Source organism: Equus przewalskii, chromosome 2 (genome assembly GCF_037783145.1).
Source record: "Equus przewalskii isolate Varuska chromosome 2, EquPr2, whole genome shotgun sequence".
Taxonomy (NCBI): domain Eukaryota; kingdom Metazoa; phylum Chordata; class Mammalia; order Perissodactyla; family Equidae; genus Equus; species Equus przewalskii.
In genome coordinates this window covers 105,323,270-105,336,428 of record NC_091832.1, presented here as the reverse complement: position 1 = coordinate 105,336,428, position 13,159 = coordinate 105,323,270, and the positions used below count along the sequence as shown (strand labels likewise).

At 36.0% G+C, this 13,159-nt stretch overlaps 1 protein-coding gene across 4 annotated transcripts in view; it reads left to right on the top strand.

Moving 5' to 3' along the window:
- The window catches only part of BBS12 (Bardet-Biedl syndrome 12), a 67,972-nt gene that overhangs the window by 35,712 nt on the left and 19,101 nt on the right, over nt 1-13,159 (top strand). Inside the window, exon 6 of one of the 4 annotated variants that reach the window (XR_011537211.1) lies at nt 3,775-3,865. The exons of the other annotated variants lie outside the window; for them this stretch is intronic. The gene's annotated coding sequence lies outside the window, so the exon portion shown is untranslated. The remainder of the gene's footprint in view (nt 1-3,774; nt 3,866-13,159) is intronic. 4 annotated transcript variants of the gene reach the window in all.

Here is a 13,159-nt window from a genome sequence, read left to right as displayed (position 1 = left end):
TGTATATTTCGTTGTGGGTCCTTCTAGTTGTGGCATGTGGGACGCTGCCTCAGCGTGGTCTGATGAGCAGTGCCATGTCCGCGCCCAGGATTTGAACCAACGAAACACTGGGCCGCCTGCAGCGGAGAGCGTGAACTTAACCACTTGGCCACGGGGCCAGCCCCCGAATTGTTATGTTTTTATTCGTGGATGAGCACCCCATTCCCATATTGACCTCCACAAATTTACAAATCCTTAAGTGTGGAAGAATAAGATGATGTCTGCATAAGGTAAAAACTGGTTTGGCTAGACCACTTTCATTGTTTACATTCCACATGCTCAAATATACTCTTAATAAAAATGGGCTCATTTAGTTTGCTGTTTTCTTAGAGCAGACATAGCACTCAATCTGACCAGAGTGGGCAGAATCCTTGCTTAGGCTCTGAACACAGGATGTGTTCACAGGTCCTTTTCGACTACTCAGAGCCTCTGTTATTCTATTTATAATCTAAGTCCTTTACTTTTCTTCTTATTCCTTCTAATGCCCAATGTTTTACTTTTTAAGGACTCTGTTTACATTCACAGGTGGTGGGGATAATGAAAGAAGAAAATAAGTTAATTTTTATAAGCGTTTTTGGAGTAGGAATTTTCACAAAAACTTTCCCAAAATTCTATGTGCGTCACTAAAGACTTTAATATCAGAGTTGTGTTTATGCACTTCTTGGAATCAGGTTCTTTTGTAGAAAAAAATATATCTATTCCACTCAATTTTTGTTTATATGGAAAAACATCTACATGGCAGTGAAATTAAATTCCAAGTACTACTGGTTTATTTTTATGACTTCTTTTTCTTGGTGGGCAGTTAACAATGACCAGAAAAAAGAGAAGTCATTAATTTTGTCTTAAATATTTCAATAACTTGAAACAATTTATGCCAAATTATCTACACCTTCACTAAGGTATGAGTTAAAGTTTCAAATATTGGCTGTATCTTTTCTTCTGAGCCAACCCAGGCTATGTTTCCAAAGCATAGGTTTTTCATTTCTTGAAATGCATTCATTGATGGTACAGATGAACTTGTAAAGGTTGGCTAGGGGCATGGATGTCAAATAATTGAAGTGATGATTCCATGTGCTCATTGCTAAAGATAAGATTTGGGATAGGATGGGGAATAGAGAGTCACCTCATGCTATATATATTTTTAAGTTTATAAAGTTTAAACAGTGGGATACTAGCATTAGATTATCAAATGGATCAATATCAAACAGACCAATGGTGCAGAAAAAGAGCTTAACAATAGACCCTATTATATTAAAAAATATAATATGATGAAGCATTCAAATTCAACAGAAATTGGATATCCATATACCAAAAAATGAGTTTTGATCTATACTTCACCCTTTATACAGAAATTAACTTACAATGGATCATAGACCTAAATGTAAAACATAAAACTAAAAATCCTTTTGAAAAGACAGAGAAGAAATCTTTATGTCCCTGGGTTGTGCAAAAACTCCTTAGATATGATATGAAAAGTGTGATCCATAAAAAAATTGATAAATTGGACTTGAAAATTAAAAGCTTTTGTTCTGAAAAAGACACTGTTAAGAGAATGAGAAGATAAGTCACAGACTGGGAGAAAATATTTCATAGATTGCATATTTGTACCCAAAATATGTGACTAACTCTCAAAACTCAATTAGTTAATTGTGGTGATGATTGCACAAGTCTTTGAATATACTAAAAACCACTGAATTATACACTTTAAGTGGTGAATTGCATAGTATGTAAGTTTTATCTCCTTAAAGCTGTTATTAAGAAGTGGAGGGTGGGGCTGGCCTGGTGGCGTAGTGGTTAAGTTCATGCACTCTGCTTCGGTGGCCCAAGGTCTGCCGGCCCAGATCCTGAACATGGACCTACATACCTCTCATCAAGCCATGCTGTGGCAGTGTCCCACATACAAAATAGAGGAAGATTGACACAGATGTTAGCCCAGCAGCAATCTTCCTCAAGCAAAAAGTGGAAGGTTGTCAACAGATGTTAGCTCAGGACCAATCTTCCTCACTAAAAAAAAAAATTGTGGAGGGAGAGTTTGACTACCACTGGTAGCAAGAAGAAATTTTCTTTTTTTTAGGATGAGGGAACTTGATTCTGGTGGTGGTTACACAATTCTATGCATTTGTCAAAACTTGTAGAATTGCACATCAAAAAGAGTGAATTATACTGTATGTAAACTTGACAGCAAATTTTAAAAACTTTTCAAAGTTCAGTGGAGAAGTTAAGGTTTAAGAATAAATGGTGCTGAGAAAATTTATTAGCTAGTTAGGAAAAAATGTTGAGGCCGACTTTCACTACCTACCAAAACAAATTCTGGAAGGATTGAAGAATTAAATATTTTTTGTCATAGGAAAAAAAAAAAGAGATATTGATCAAGATTTTGGAGTGGAGAGAACTTTTTAAAGTTAGAAAGATGAAGGAAGTGCTGAATGAAAGATTCATGGATTTGTCTATGTAAAAATGTAGGAATCTGGATTTCAGAAAGCCCCCATAGTAAACAAACTGGGAAAACATATATTCAACAAATATGAAAAGAAAATCTCTTACTATTTAAAGAACTCAAACAAATCAGTCTGGAAATCACTTAAACCTAAACTGATAAAACATATCATTTCTATGTAATTTTGCAGCTATTCTTTCTATTTTCCTCTCCTATGGCTGTCTCGTTGTACTGCCTACATTTTGAGGAAGATAGAAGGAGGGAAAATGTAATCTAGTTACTCATACTTCAGAAGATGCACCCAATCTTCGTCCCACGTCAACTACAGAATTATGGGGGTTTTGTTTGTTCTTTTGATTTCATTACTGACCTATGTCAAGCACACAACAGTCAAGGCCACAGCCAAGGCCTGCCAGATTTGGCCGGTAAGGATACAATGAGCCCTTTTTGGCTTTCGATGGTTTATTACCTACATGGACAACTAAAGGCTCACAAGCCTCCGTGCTCTGGTGTTCCAGGAAGAACGCAAGGAGGATCCGCCAAGGCTTAGGACAGGCTCCAGCCCAAACCTGGCTCCTTTGGATATGTGCAGGGTCACCAGGGTGCAGAGATGTCCCCCTACAACTTGCTGATTACCTCCCTGGTCTGCAGAAGTCACTCATCTCTTCTAATCTGCAATGAGACTTTCTTCATTTGTCCCTTTTCCTATTTGTGAAGTAAAGCTGTGTGATCCACCTGCATAGAATTTACTCACTGTTCTCCTTATTTCACTACCTTTTCCCAAATTATGTAATGTTTTCCATTATGCTAATAGGAATAAGAAGAAAAAGTATGAGTATGTTCTGTATTGTATATTTCTGTGTAATAAACCACCTCAAAGCTTAGAAGCTTAAACCAGCAACTACTTACTATTTCTCATGATTCTGTGCATTGGCTGGGTGCTCCTCTGCTGGTTTTGCCTGGGCGTACAGCTGGAGGTCAGCTGGGCTAGAAGGTCCAAGATCACCTCAGGCACATACCTGGCACTTGGTGCTGGCTATTGGTTGGGGTACTTGGTTCTCCAGTAGCCTCTCATCCTCAGTAAGCTAGATTGGCTGCCTACATGTCCCTCCTGGGGCAGCATTCCCACAGACCCAAGGCAGAAGCTTAAGATCTACTTTGTAAGTCATACAACATCACTCCTACCACATTCTTTTAGTCAAAACAAGTGATGAGAACAGCCCAGATTGAAGGGGTGGGGAATAGATTCCTCCTCTTGATAGGATGAGTTGCAAAAAGAGTATGCTCATGTTTTTCAGTCTACAGCAATGCAAAAAGACAAGACAAGACTGAGTTCTTTCAAGTGAATAGATTCATTGATGCGCAAACAAAATATGACTTTTCATTCAGGTAAGCAAGGCTACCAATAGAGTAAATATTTTCAGTGCTAGTCACTGCAATAAAATTACTGTGACACTAACAGTTCACAAAGATAGAAAATTGAGGAAACTAGGCCTCTATTTTCCTAGGCCCAGAAAATATTTGCAAGAGGAAGTAGTGGTATTAAGTCTTATTTCTGTAGGCAAAGTGACCTGGCAAGTGTGGTTTCCAAACCTCAGAGGGTTATGCCAATTTGATTCCAAGTCTCTTTAGTTAATAACAGAATAGAGAACACCAGCCAAAGATTTTGTTACTTAAAGGGAATTTGCAAATTAACTCTCTTAAGAAGCCATTTGTTGGCCAACATTCCCTGAGGAGAGTTTGTATTTTTACCATCCACCTTGCATAACTGATGAAAGTGAAATGAGATGGTTAGTGTAGTGTGTCTAGTGTAATACCTGACTAACCTTTGCCTTAAAAAAATATGGTTGCTACTATTATTTTATTCAAAGCTTCACCAAGAATTTACATTGTTTAATGATAGATAGACATTGTGGTAGGTACTTTCTTAATACATTTTTATGGTCGAAGTGGGTGCTTGATAAACTTGCTTTAAAAACTTTTCAAGCTAAAATTGTCGTTACCATATTCTATGGGGTAAAAATTTGGAACCTCCATTTTCTATTTGTTCACATGTTGGAAACTGACCTAACAAATGCAACAGTCAGCTATTGCCATATAACAAATAACCATAAAGAATCTCAGTGGCATTTAACAAAAGCATTTATTTTGCTCATGGATCTGTGAAGTGGCTAGAGAATTCTGCCTCTGCCTGCAGCACCTGCCTCTTCCTCATGCTACAAGTCTACAGATAGGTTGGAACAGCTCTGCTCAACATGAGTTTATTCTGAGGCCCAGGCTAAAGGAGCAGCAGCTACCCAAAGTAAGTTCATCTCATGGTGATGTTATAGGCTCAAAAGAACGAGCAAAAACATGCAGGATCTCTTAAGGTCTAGGTTCAGAACTGGCATACTCTCACTTCTACCCAAGTCAATGGAATATCCAACTTCAACTTTAGTAGGAGGAACTACTCAGTCACAGGGCAAGCTCCAAGTTATAATAAGAGAAGAAGAATTGACGGCAATAATGCAATCTACCATGATATTGGTTAAATAATCTTGGCCTACTGACGGACGGTCCCTAATCCTACCTCCATAAAGAGACATGTCTCCTGGTTATGCTTCTGATACTTTCTCAATAGGACATAAATCCCTTGGTTGGCTGACTGTTGAAGCTTATGATTCTATCCTCAAATAATATAGGATGTCTGCCTTGTCAAAAGTTCAGCAATAACAGAAGTAAAACCAATGAATCATTGAAGTAGTAATTAGCAAAAGTTTATTGTACACACCAAAAAGACAGTCTGCAAACCAGGAGCACTCAAACCAAAACATGGAACGAGGCACAGGGGTATATTGTTATAAAGCAACTTATATAGTGAGAAAGCAGTGACTGTTTATTCTTCACAGTATTGGTTATAATATTAGAATTTTCAGTGATTACCTCATATCAACCTAGGGAAGCAGTTCAAATTTTGCTTGTAATTTCCAGAGACATAAGCAAGAAATGACCCAGGGCAAGTTAGTCTTGCAAAATAAGCTAAATTAAGCTTTCCTTGTATGATTAAACTTGTTTTGTCTGCTCAGGGAATTTTCATGGATGGTCTCCATTTGTTTTTGATTTTAACAATTCCCCCCTTTTGGTCATTCTCTCAGACTAGTTTAGCATTATTAGGGGTTATTACCATTGATGTAATCAGGCCAAAGAATCAAGTTATTTGCTGTTTCCACGAGTTGAGTCGTCAGGCCAGAGGGCCATGTAGTCATCGTCTTCATGATGTGTGCGGTTATTATTCATTTCATCCAGTTGTCTGATCCTGATGGGTATCATTTGACATGTGAGTGGCTACCGACAGGCATTGAAAATCCTTGAGAGTATACAATGTACTGGAGAGGTTAATATGATGACTTTAAGGAGGACAATAGCCAAGGATTGAAAAATTCCCTGGAGCAGCGATTCCCAGGAGCCAAGATTTAACCAACTACATAAATTAAATGAGTTTTCATTTTTTTTAACTTATTTAGGTGGACACAACATGACATATTAGCAAACACATATCCTCATGATTTCTTAGGATGGGATGAGTATGAGGATGTTGCATTTCAGGCAGGGATGTTGCAGGTGAGCTTTCCTTGGAATAAGGTCTCTGTGTGATGTGAGCAATCAGGTGATTTAAGGAGGGGCATTGCTATGGAAACAAAAGAAAAACAAAGGTTAATAGTTTGAGCAAATTATAAATTCAGTTTCTGGGTTTGGAGAGCAGCCATTTGAGAAGATTTCTAAATGTTGGGTTCTAAGCATCTTCGGATGGAATGAGGGCAAGCAGTGTCAATCTGATGGATTTTCCTGGTGTGCAGTGTGAATGTCTCTGGTGAGCCTTCTGAGCAGGCACATAGCAACAGGTGCGAAGACTGTCCACACACGAGTGGTGATTTCTCTGAAGTTTATATCAAGTTGTCCAGCCTTCGCTTTCGTGGCTTCAGGAAAAGGGCAGTTTTAGTTTCACAGTGATTCCCAGTCAGAAGAGTGGGAGAAAATTGGAAATGTTAGTTTGGAGAGTCCTAGCCAAATATTGGGGGAAACTAGAAGAATTCAGGATCCCATCCAGTTTAAGGTAGAAAACAGAACCTCAAAGACAATTAACGGCACCAGAATCTGATATCTACCAAGATGTATTACTGAAATATAGTCATTCCCATTTCTAACAAAGATAACCATAATTTTTTGCAAATTAAGTTTAGTTTCAATAAACTTGGCCTAACTATTTACATAAGTGCAGCAAGAGTAGTGATTGACAATATAGGCTCCTTTAAATCTGCTTTGCTGGAACTTTTCATAAGGAATCTCAGAGTGGATTATCAAAGGCCTTGAGGCTAGGAAGCCAAGTCCAGGACTTGTCCAATTGTGTCCTGTTATAAGGAGAAAAGATTCTTACAGCACTTATGCAAATGCATATATTACTGTGAAAAACAAGAATATTAAATAGGAGTTTCTAAATTCTGGAGGGATCAGGTAGGGAGAAAAAGATAAATGCTTCAAACTTTGTTGCAAAGATGTGCTTTACCAAATTGCTCTAAGTTATACATATCTTAAAAGAGAAGAGAAAAGGGGATCCTTTTTCTGGAAAACAAAACATTAAAGAATCAGCAATGTTTTAAATGAAGTCATAAAAATCATAATCATCTTCATCAGTTCATTAGGTCTCCTGTGATTAATTCTTGTTTTCCTTCATCTTGGGTTAGCAGCTTTATGAATCAATCAATTTCCCATTAGAATTTTCTAAATTCTTACCCAGTTCAGTGTTATGATCTTAAAGTTATCAGAAACCTGCATTTTAGAGTACTTGTGACGGTCTTTTCCATGAATCTCTTTGAAGACAAAATGCATTTCACAAGAACATTTTTGCGAAATCATCAGAGTAAAACAATAACTGTCAGTAAACAACAAAAGACTTTAAAAAATGACGATGGTTAAAGATCTGGTGGGAGTTCCTTATAGTGCAATTGACAAGGAAATTTGGCTATTTCTCTGACATACACTTGAAAACAATAACTAGAATTATGACTGATAACATTATATGAGGACATAACAGATTTTTAGGAATTTCAAGTAATTTCTTGAACACATATTAATAACGTATATGTATACAAATATAAACTAAAGAAAGTTTAGCATCACTTCTTATTTGACAAAGCTCCTCGTGTAATTTAACATATCAAATAATCCCAATAGGTTTAATATTTTTCTTTTATAAGGAGAGAGAACAAATCTTTTGAGATGTTTCAGGGGCCTTCTGTAAAATCCCAAAGTTAGTTCAAGATCAAAAAGACTTCATTCAGAATTTGATTTGGGGAAGTTTGTTAAAAATGTCAAAAGATTTAAGACATTTGATCAAATAGGATTATAGGTCACTATGAAACAATACTTAATTATCCATTCAACTGTAGTGACAGTTAAAAGATTTCAAAAGCAAATATAGAAAGTTACATAGTTGTAAAAAACCTTAGCTCTTTTAATAGAGAAGGCAGTTTTTCTAATTAATCAAAGACATGATAAAGAAAACATGAAGCACAGGAAATATTTACATAAGACACAGAATCTTTGTTTCCTAGGCAGATTATATTAAAGGTAAAGGAAAACCTTTACTTACAGTTTCTTATTAGGAGCAGACCAATAATCTAAGAAAAGTTTGTTCTTTTAACAGAGAAAAAAACAAATTCTAATTTTGCAGCAGTGTACTTTTGATATTAAAACCTTTTTTTTTAACTTAAGTAAATCCATTCCAATTCTAGTCAATTTGACCACATATACAATTCTTTTCTCAAGAGCTCCTTTCCACAAGAGACCTTCCTCAAGAAACCTTCTACAACTTTCTATATCCATTTAGGTTTTTTCCTGTCTTTTTGCTTTCTTATTCTGGAACAATCATTTTATTTGAGGACGAAATTACTTCCTTTTTTCCTTTTTACACACAAACAGAACAAAACAAAACCATATCCAGCATACTTTTCCTTATCCAGAAAATGCATTCTATTTTCCTTACCTGTTTTTCATATACAGTCATTTTCCTTCACCCTTATTTTTTCTAGTGGGTTTTTTTAACATGTTGACTATAAATTTTAACTATTTGTAATCTTTGCTTTCCAGTGAAAACTGGGAAGCAGGCAATTGTCATCTGTCTATCATATATTAGCATTGTATAGTGGATTGGAAATTTGTAAATACATTTCATAATTTCTAGAAATATATTTTTTATCATAGTAAATTTTTCAATGTGGCACAAAATGTGTATTAATAGACACAAATATCTTTTGTCTCTCTGTAAAAAGATTTAAAAGCCAAAAGTGGATAAACATGTTTAGCATTTAGACTTTATCTTATTTGAAAATGATTTGGATATTCAATGAATATCCATTGTTTAGTTTAACTTAGTATAAATTTTTATCTTATTTACATTTATTTAAGTTACTTGCTTTTAACAATTATGCTTGGGTTAGACATTAAACAGCTAACCATCATCTTAAGTTATTTTTCTTGCTGACAGATTTTGAAAACATGCCTGCTTTTATTAAACCAACAAACTTAAGCTAGCTTTATTTATCAAGCATTATCCCAGACCTTGTGAGCTTAAAAAACATTTGGGTTAGTTTCTATATTTCTGAGAGTATATTTAATTTATACAAATACTTCATTTTATTTAAGCCAATAAAATATAGCTCTTTACAAACTAATTTTGGCAATGCCATGGAAAGGTAGAAAAGTATCACATATCTATAACATACATACATAGATGTACATAAACATACAGACAGAAACAGAGATCTTATAGCTTTTGTTTAAAACATTTTAGCTATGTTTCAGGTACAAAACTCAAAAGAATAGTTGAATCCAAATTTTGTTTCTGGCAGATGGACTAAGTTAAGGTTACCTGCTCAGATGATCACAGAGTTTTTGCTAAAGATTTGTTATTTGCATGCCATAAGGATTCTTTTAGAGCTATTTTTGGAGTCATTTTGTCTTTTAGAAGCTTCTGAACACCAATAAAAGAATGCATTCCATTGTCTCTGAGAAGTTTGGGAATCTTCTCTTTTAAGGGTGCCCTTTAAAGTGGACTTATCTAATTTACAGGTTCCCAAAAGTGGCCACTATAATACCAAAAGTTCATCTGTTTTCCAAAAAGGCACAAGATCCTGGTCCATAGACCAAGTGGAACCCATCTTTGCCTTTAGATTTCCTAACATATCTTAACTATGAGGGTTCCTGTTTTCCAACAGCTATTCTAAAACATAGGGAATGACATGTTTTTCCCCTTTTGAATAGAATAGGATGACTTACAAGAAACTTCAACAAACAAAGTACAAGTAAGCACAATAAAATCAGAGATGTCAATATGCAAAGAGAGCAAAGTTTGGATCCAAGATAGACTTACCCTCAAATTCCAGGGTCAGTGAGAAAGCAGTGAGCTCAGTGGGCTCTGTGGGTACCAGCACCTGTTTGCTCACTGGCCTCAGAGTCATCGGTTGGGGGGTCTTCTTTGGATCCCACTTCTGACACCATGAAATGTCAAAAGTTCAGAAATAACAGACGTAAAACCAATGAATCATTGAAGTAGTAATTAGCAAAAGTTTATTGTACACACACCAAAAAGACAGTCTGCAAACCAGGAGCACTCAAACCAAAACATGGAATGAGGCTCAGGGGTATATTGTTATAAAGCAGCCTCTCTACTGAGAAAGGAGTGACTGTTTATTCTTCACAGTGATTGGTTATAATATTAGAATTTTCAGTGGTTACCTCATATCAATCTTGGAAAACAGTTCAAATTTTGCTTATGATTTACAGAGACAAAAGCAAGAAATGACCCAGGGTAAGTTAGTCTTGCAAAATAAGCAAATTAAACTTTGCTTGTATGATTAAACTGCTTTCATCTGCTCAGAGAATTTTCAAGGATGGTCTCCATGTTTTTATTTTATTTTAACAAACCTGTTAGTTACCTAACAGAGTATATTTTTAAATTCTATGCTGCCTCATAATTATAAAGTCTCAGTTTGGAAAACCATATTTGTGAAGTATTTCTTAGTGAATCATCCATTCCTCAAGATAGTCTAAATTTCACACCTGGATCAAGTTAAGTTGTAGAAAAGTTTCCATGTACAACATATCATGTCGGCCTCTTATAAAACTGCCTTTTGTTAACCAAGCTTGGGTGTTAAGCTCTCTACCTACATTGAAAAGAGTTATAAGAAAATAGCTTATGGACACAGTCATTAATTAAGATTGACATTGATGTGCTCTACACATTCCCTTTTTTGAAGAACCATAGAAGATTTTCTCTTGGCACACAGAAACAAGAATTTTATGGGATCCCCCTGAAAAATTGGCTTATTTTTATCTTATAGTCACTGTGATGTAACTGATCATCTTTCCATTCTTATATTGGCCACTAGGAAGCTCTGATACAGATTCAGAAGCCATCTCTGCTGGAGCACAGAGCCTCATGCATAGTATGGCCATTTTGTGTCAGGCTTTAAGTGAGTTAACACTTATTAAGTCCTTAGAAGAGCTTGACACATAGTAAGTGCTATATGTTGGTTTGCCATTTGTCTTATTATTGATATTAATGGGATAAGTTAGATATAAATAAAATTCAATTAAATAAGAGAACGAGATCCTAATATCTGACCTCCTATTTCATTTTGGAATAAAAAGTACTGAATTCATCTGTTCCTTTTCAAGACTTTTGTAATCAAATTACATAATAGATAAGCAGGCCAAGTATTGGATGAGGAAATTTTATTCTCCTTCTCTTTAACTAATAGTTTACTGATTAAGTTTAAGTTTGTGTCGTTTGGATCAAAACAAATTTCCACTTCTTGCCAAGAACTCTTAGAATGAAATAACCAAAAGTTTCAGCAAAGACTGAGGTAAATGTTATTAAAAAATGGATGATAGATTGAAACTCCCTCGAATGGTTTGGTGGCGTAGGGATTGGGGAGGGTAAGAAGTCCAATAGGAGCTCTCTTCTTTGCAACAGCTAGTTTTTGGCCTAAGCAGGGCCCACTAAAATTTTGCTTTCCTTCCTTGTTTTGAGGCTGGGAGAAGGAAGTGAGGGGCCCAAATCAGCCAGGATTGATCATCTCACTGGCAAAGACACGATGCCCACAGGCAGAGGAAGCATGCTAAAGCTCCAGGGTTCTCTCTGTGCCCCTTGCCTTGATGGTGTCCACAAGAGAAACACAGAGAAAGAAAACAGCTGTTTTGCCCACAGCTAAAGGGCAAAAAAAAGAATACAAATTGTCAACCCCTAGCCCTCAAACTTTTGACCGGAAGGAAAGATTCAAATAGTCCTCTGCTAAACAGAGCAAAGGATCAAGGATTTGGGGCTAATTCTATTATTCAAAAGAACAGCCTTTGGTCAAAGAAAAGAAGCTGAATAAAAAACTCTTTTAAAGAAAAGAATATGTACCATATAACATGCAATGGACATATGAAAAATTCCTGCTAGAGGAAGACAATCTAGGTATTTTTATTTCAGGGAATAAATTGGACAGATTTTACACTCTAAAAGAAATTGAGAGTATTTCATAGTGAGGAATCTGCAAGTCTTTTGTATCTGAATGAAGACAGTATAGAGAAAAAGCAGTTAAATTAAATGCAGATAATTAACATTAGATATTAAAATGTAGACTAATTATTAAATTAAATTGTAGTTAAATTGAATGTAGGTATTAGGTTTTTTTAAAGACAAAAACAATGGTGTTCTATTCTTATGAGAAGCAGTTTGTCAATATCTATAAAAATGACAGATGCCAAGAGGAGGACTTTATCTTATGTGTCATATGTGTGTGAACTCATGTGTGTAAATGATGTATGTATGAGATTATTTATTGCAACATTGTTTGTGAGAGTAAAATATTGGAAATAACTTAAATGCCCATTAATTGGAGACCAGCTAAATAGACAATTCATATGCTGGAATATGCAGCCATTAACAAGAATGAGGCAGATCTTTATGTAATAATAACATAAGCTCTCCAAGATGTGTTGTAAAGAGGATGTGGAAGAGAGGGTATAAAATACTATCATTCATGTAAAAATATTTATTTGTATTTACTTGTTTATACATAAACATTCTGGAAGGATCCATAAGAAAATGGCCAAAGTGCTAGCTTCTAGGAGGGGAACTGAGTGTCAAGTGGACAGAGACGGGGGTGACTTTTTTCACTCTAAATCTTTGAATCCCTTTTTGTGTGTGTCTGTGAGGAAGATTGGCCCTGAGCTAACATCTGTTGCAAATCTTCCTCTTTTTCCTTGAGAAAGATTGTCGCTGAGCTAACATCGGTGCCAATCTTTCTCTATTTTATGTGGGATGCCACCACAGCATGGCTTGACAAGTAGTGGTAGGTCCATGCCCGGGATCTGGGCCTGAGAACCCCAGGCCACCAAAGCAGAGCACGCGAACTTAACCACTACACCACCAGGCCAGCCAGCCCCTTTGAATTCCTTTTGAAGTTGATGTCATGTGCATTTAAATTCATTAATAATAATATCATCAAAGAAATTATGAATTCATCTGAAACAACAAGGAACAAAATTGGTACAAGCAATCTGTGATGTGGAGGGCACACTTGAGAAAAATCATGCAAGGTGCAGAGAAAAATGTCAGAGACTGTCCAAAGAGGTATGGAGGACACATCACAAGAT